General features: G+C 52.0%; 1 long non-coding RNA gene across 1 annotated transcript; it reads left to right on the top strand.

Annotated features, from left to right (window-relative positions):
* The first annotated feature begins 620 nt into the window (after positions 1-620).
* LINC02902 (long intergenic non-protein coding RNA 2902) lies at positions 621-4,921 on the top strand. Its single transcript, XR_009213573.1, has 3 exons — positions 621-690; positions 4,344-4,418; positions 4,560-4,921. It is a non-coding gene; the product is annotated as a long intergenic non-protein coding RNA 2902 (long non-coding RNA).
* The last annotated feature ends 1,817 nt before the right edge of the window (positions 4,922-6,738 follow it).

Here is a 6,738-nt window from a genome sequence, read left to right as displayed (position 1 = left end):
ATTCCTCACACTTTCGAATGATTTCTCCTTTCTTCCCACTCCAGCCACAGACTGCTAGGAAGTACAGTATTTTTCTTTTGGAAGAAAAAGTAAATGGGAAGGCACAGGATTTTTATTAATGCTGTTACTGATTTTAAAATAAGCTAAAAATGTGCCGTCAATCCAATTGGCTGCTCCCTGCCGCCCACGGAGCCTGTAATCACTGCCTTACAACTCACAAGAGCAATGGCAACACAGGCAAACCACATCTGCATTTCCACATTCTGAGCAGCAGGTCCCTGAAATAGAGGCAGGGTACGGGAAATTATAGGACTTCAGTGAAACTGTAGGATTGCTGGGATTCCCACAGGCGCCCAGCCCTGGCTCGGGGAATATTTGAGTGTGGGAACTACCACAGCATCTCCGCACTTACAGGAGAACCAGGGGATTCGCCCGTCACGAGAGCAGACCTCTTGTCCCCTGGCATCCTGCACCCCAGGCAGGGCACCCGAGGGATCCTGGGAAAACCCAAAGCTATGTGGCTAAAGCTCCTGCTTTGGGGCTCAGGGTTCAGGGGGTATGCTAGACTCCTCTTCCCATTCTATTCTTGCATTTGGCAGACGAGTCACCCGGGCAGTGGGATGAGGATGGCACCAACAGAGTCAACAGAAGGATGACGGCTCTGGCCAGGCCCCAGGGAGGGAGGCAGCGGTCAGGACAGTGGTCATTTGTGGGGCCTGGGAGGTGTGGATGCTGGGAGGGATGTGGGGGTGGTCCTGGATGACTGTTGTTCTTTCTGGACCTGGGAAGTGGTTACATGGGTGTGTCCACTTCATGATAATTTGTTTTTTTGTCTTTTTTTAAATGTTTGTTATCCATCAAAATTTGAAAAAGCTCCCAGGGCTTTGGTAACTCCCTGTGGGGCAGAGAGAGTCCTCAGAATGTCAAGGCTGGATTTTCTGACAGGCTGGAAGGAGGAGGGCTCAGGGTTGTATTTGATTTGTTTAGAAGAAGGAAAGAAACTGGGCATATCTTACACAAGGGAAAATAGTTGTTTTCCCAACATCTGGGGTCTCAAAGGCGCTTGAGAAGTGATTACTTTGGGGGTTTCTGCTTCTCCTGGCAGGCTGAGCTGTTGTGGCTGGGAGGCCTCACTTGTCTCCCTGTCTGCACTGCTAGCCCGTGGGGTCTCGCGATGGCTGATGCTGATGTATGGGAAAGCCACATGCCCCAAGAGACCCTATCCTCCCAGTAAGCACTCCATGGAGGAGAGAGGTGGTAATCAATAAACTTGAGTCATTATTGATATTAGTTGCATTGAACATTTGCCACGTGGCAAGCAGGGGTGCTGGGAAAAAACGACTAAAACCTGGGAGGAAGTGTTTTTTTTTTTTCTTTTGAGACGGAGTCGAGCTCTGTAGCCCAGGCTGGAGTGCAGTAGTGCGATCTCGGCTCACTGCAACCTCCGCCTCCCGGGTTCATGCCATTCTCCTGCCTCAGCCTCCCCAGTAGCTGGGAATACAGGTGCCCACCACCACGCCTGGCTAATTTTTTGTATTTTTAGTGGAGATGGGATTTCATCATGTTAGCCAGGATGGTCTCAATCTCCTGACCTTATAATCCTCCCGCCTCGGCCTCCCAAAGTGCTGGGATTACAGGCATGAGCCACTGTGTCTGGTCAAAGGGGAAGGTATTTTTATTGGCCACAATTAACAGATGAGAAAGGCGAAGATCAAGTGTGTTTGGAGCTCGGCCCAGGTTAGGGGACTACAGAGGCTCAAGAACTGCCTTTCACTTGTTTAGATTCGGTCAAGACCAGAACAAAGAGAAACACGGAGGTTTCTGTCCAGGAGTGGGCCTTCAGGGACTGCATAGCTTCTCAGCGCTCGATTTGTGTGATGGGATAAGTGCCCTTAGAGCTCACTCACCCCTTCTGTCATGTGAAGACACAGGGAGATGGCATCATCAATGAACTAGAAAGTGGGCCCTCCCCAGACAGCGAATGTCCTGGCACCTTGATCTTGGACTTTCAGCCACTAGAACTGCAAGATATAAATTTCTGTTGTGTGCAAGCCATCCAGTCCATGGTACTTTGTTATAGCAGCCTGAAGGTACTAGCAAGCCTTAAGAAAAGTATCAGAAAATGGCCGGGCGTGGTGGCTCACGCCTGTAATCCCAGCGCTTTGGGAGGCCAAGGCAAGCAGATCACGAGATCAGGAGATTGAGACTGTTAGGTAACAGGGGTACCTTAATGGCGCCGGTTCCGGGTTCTTCTCCCCTCCTTGACCGGGCACTGTCTGAACCCGCCAAAGGAGGGCCAATCAGAAAGAAGCATCTCCCGCCTTCCCTTGGGCCCGCCCCACGTAGGCCCAAGGGATATAAAACCCAGCACACCAGCAGCTCTCTCTCTCTCTTCTCTTCTCTTCTCTCTCTTCTCTTCTCTTCTCTCTCTCCCCCGCGTGACCTGACCTCTACCTCTCCAATAAAGATCTCTTGGCTGCCACCGGTGTCATCTCTGACTAGCTTGTCGCCCTTCAGAGACCATCCTGGCTAACATGGTGAAATCCCTTCTCTACTAAAAATATTAAAAATTAGCCGGGCATGGTGGTGGGCACCTGTAGTCCAAGTTCCTCAGGAGGCTGAGGCAGGAGAATGGCGTGAACCCAGGAGGCAGAGGTTGCAGTGAGCGGCGATCGTGCCACTGCACTCCAGCCTGGGCAACAGAGCAAGACTCCATCCCCCACCCCTCCCAAAAAAAAAGAAAATGGTCAACCTGTCTCAGGAGCCTCAAGATATTCTCACTAAGGTGTTGTCGATACCCTTGGACGTCTCTTGCTGTACACACATGCACTTGAGCACATGCGTCTTTTCACAGTAGCCAACTGTGCATGCTGCTTGCCACACACCTGACAGTGTCAGTCTTGGTAGGTGGTGTTGGGGGTATGTCAAGGGCTCCCCGTGACCTCCATGATGTAGCCACTTCTGGTCCTCACCCACTGCCCTTCTGGACGCGTCTCCCAGCTAGCCCTGCACCCCCTGCTCTGAGCGCCTCATCTTGCAGACACGGACACCTTTCCCTTGATCTCCTTTGTTCCTTTGGTGCTGCTGCTCTACTGCCTGGCTGCCTTTTCCCATCTACGAATAGCGTAATTAGATTTTCCTGTAATGAAGTGAGTGGGACTTTGGAGGCCTCCATTCCCATTTTGTCCCTGTCCTGATTTCCTCACATCCCCTCCAGGACTGTCCCTCTATGTGACCTTTGGCCTTCAAGCTTCTTGCCACTGCATCTTCGCTTAACCTGTGCCTTCTCTCTGGAATGCCTCTCCCACCTTCTCTGTGCATCAAGGCCTTATTTACTCCCGATCTCAGCCTGCAGGATTCTACATAGAATTAAACTTCCCTCCTCTGGAGGCCTGTGTACTTGCTGATTGAATTAGTCAAGTGTCTTTGGTACAAGTGGTCAAGGGCATGAACTGGGTGCGGGACGGCCTGGGTCTATATCTTACTCTGCTGCTCTGTAGCTGTCAAAATTGGAACATCTTTGTGCCTCACTCTTCTTATCCTTAAAATGGGGTTAATGGCCGGGCGCGTGGCTCACGCCTGTAATCCCAGTACTTTGGGAGGCCGTGGCAGGCAGATCACAAGGTGAGGAGATCGAGACCATCCTGGCTAACATGGTGAAACCCCGTCTCTGCTAAAAATACAAAAATTAGCTGGGCGTGGTGGTGCGTGCCTGTAATCCCAGCTACTCAGGAGGCTGAGGCAGGAGAATTGCTTGAACCTGGGAGGCGGAGGTTGCAGTGAGCCAAGGTCGTGCCACTGCACCCCAGCCTGGGTGACAGAGTGAGATTCTGTCTTAAAAAAAAATGGGGTTAATATCTGAGTTCCTTGTAGGGATATGTGATCATTCATTGAATGGAAATATGGGAAGTATTTAACACTTGACACAGGGTAAGCACTAGATGAGTATAGCAGTTGCTGCATTTATGTCATGTTCTAGTTGGTTTTTACCCTTTTGTATGTACCCCAGTCCCAGACCCCCACACTGTCAGCTACCCGAGAGCAGAAGCCATATTCATGTTTACATTCCCAGTGCCTTATCTATGGGTAGGTACAAGGGAGGTTCCCCCAAATGTGGCTGGCGAATGGGAGGCTTTGTTCCAGGCCATTGATACACCCTCCATGGCTGAATGGAAATTAGAATCCCCACCTGAGTTACCTCAGATATTCCCATTTGTAGATTACAGGAAAGGTTCCCGTGCTCTTAGGAAAAGGAAGCTCATGGTCACCAGGCACTATATCTAGTACTTTCATGGATGCTATTCCGTTTAACCTTCTCCTAAATGCCTGCTCTTATTGTGCAGGTAAGGAAACAACTTCAGAGAAGTTAAGCAACTTGCCCAGGCCACACAGCTATTCAGCAAAGAGGTAATATTTGAGTTCAGGGCTGGTTGCCCCCAAGCCAACACACCTTCTTACTTGTTACTCATTTGTAAATTCCATGGTGGGTGGAGGACATATCCTGGAGAGGGTATTGAGTGGTTCGGGATTTACTAAAACCCCTCTTGCTTCACACATAGCTGATGCTGAGTCCTTCAGAGGAGGGCCTGAAGCATTCCAAAAATGCAGAGAAGTGTTCAGAGCCTGCTGGGGAAGCAGGGAGCTGCTATTCCTGTTCAAGGCAACCAGTGAGGCTGGACCTGCCCAGAATTCATGTGGAATCACCCTAGAGAAGGCTGGTGGCTTGGAAGACACTGGGTCTCGCAGGCTCAGCTGGGCACAGTGCAAGGTGCTATACATAAATGGTTTCACTGACCCCTGGAAGGATGCCCAGGCCGGGACACTCATTGTGAGTTGCAAAAAAGGAAAGGGGAACCCTGGGAGGGAAGGCAGGGATAAGGGCTCATGGCCAGAGGTGTGGAGCTGCATTGAAATCTCTTGAGTGGGATGCCCAGGCTTCCCCACCAGATCCCAGAAGCTCAACACAGTGTCCTGATGTCCTGACTGGCTCTGCAGAAGCCCAGGTGTCACTCTGGGTGAGTGGGCTCAGATCCTCCATGCTCTTCATCCTCCAGGCACTCTGGGCATCCCCCATCCTCTGGGTGGTGACAGCTTTCTAGCTGTGCTAGGTGAGGGTGATTATAGCCAGCAATCCTGGCTAGGCCTTCAGTTCTTGATCCGGTAAAGGCAGGGGCTACAGGGTGCCCTGGTGCACAGAGGCTCACTGGCTGCTCAAGGTCTCCTCCCACATCCCTACATCCTGACTCAGCGCTGAACTGTGACGCTCTGGAGGACAAGGATGGTGCTCCCACAGTGTGTACCTGCCTTCCTGGAGGCCAGGATGCCAAGAACTACCTCCTAGCCACCCGCTTCTTCCAGGCCCTTAGAACTCCAGCCAGAGGGGCTGCCCGTAGGGCCTGCTTCTGTGCGGCTGCTCAGAGCAGTGACAGCACTCGTCACCCTCTCCCTGTCTGCCCCACAAGTGCCGCCTGCTTACTTGGGTCGTGTCCATGCTGCCCTCTGCTCTTGGGGCCTGGGGAGCCAGAGCCACCAAGGACAGACAGGCCAGGCTCAGGAAGCAGCCGGTGGTAGGGCAGCCCACATGCACTCGCCCCCCACTTGCGCCTTCTCACCCGGCAGCATCCCCCGCTGGATGCAGGTTCCCTCCATGCCTCCACCCAGGGGCATCTCCACCCTTCACTGTGACCCTCTCCAGAGCCCTTCCTCTCCTGCACCATCCCTACTCCTTCGTCTCCTGCCCTTTGCCTGGTCTACCTGTCCCTCAGTGTGCACTGACCTCACCCAGCAGGCACTCACACGGGTACATCTTGGCCTCCCTCCTGAGGGCCCTGCCCAGACCAGCCACAGGAAGGCAACCTCAGATGGTGACTGGGCAGTGGGGCAAGGACCACAATGCCCATGGCAGTGGGCATCATGGGTTGGGGAGTGGATGTGGGTTCCTGGACCTTGGCCCTGGTCCCGGGGTAAGCAGGTGGGGTTCCTGGTTGACCCTGCACACAGCCTCCAGGGTGGTCCCCAGAGGACTGTGCAGTGGGGGCAGCCAGTGGCAGACTAAAGACTGCAGGATGGGGGTGGGGGGTGCCCACTGAAACAAACGCTCAGGAGCAGCTGGTTATGGCAGGACTTTAAGTATATATTCCTGTACATCTTTTCAAACACATACACAAAGCAATTCACATTTTCATATACTGGAAAGGCAGGCTAACTTCACTAATTTTCCTGCAACATATGCATAGTAATAAAAAGTTCTGGCCGAGCGCAGTGGCTCACCCCTGTAATCCCAGCACTTTGGTAGGCCAAGGTGGGCGGATCACAAGGTCAGGAATTCGAGATTAGCCTGACCAACACGGTGAAATCCCGTCTCTACTAAAAATACAAAAATTAGCCAGGCATGGTGGCACACACCTGTAATCCCAGCTACTCAGGAGGCTGAGGCAGGAGAATTGCATGAACCTGGGAGGCAGAGGTTGCAGTGAGCCAAGATTGTGCCACTGCACTCCAGCCTGGGCGACAGAGCTAGACTCAGTCTCAAAAAAAAAAAAAAAGTTCTATAGCCTTCTTCGAGTTTCTCCCCACAATTAAATGTAGTAACAATCTAATCAGTGCACTGAAAGTTAAGATAATAGAAAAAATTTCATCCAGAATCCCATCACCCACATGTTACCGAGGGAGAAATTTTACTACCTCTCGTTTCAGGCCAGTTCAGGCAGGCGTACATTGTCTCAGAAGGGAGATACT

The sequence above is a fragment of the Hylobates moloch genome, unplaced genomic scaffold (genome assembly GCF_009828535.3).
Source record: "Hylobates moloch isolate HMO894 unplaced genomic scaffold, HMol_V3 SCAFFOLD_1, whole genome shotgun sequence".
NCBI classification, from domain to species: domain Eukaryota; kingdom Metazoa; phylum Chordata; class Mammalia; order Primates; family Hylobatidae; genus Hylobates; species Hylobates moloch.
The sequence above is the reverse complement of the archived record's forward strand: the minus strand, read 5'-3'. Positions and strand labels throughout refer to the sequence as shown.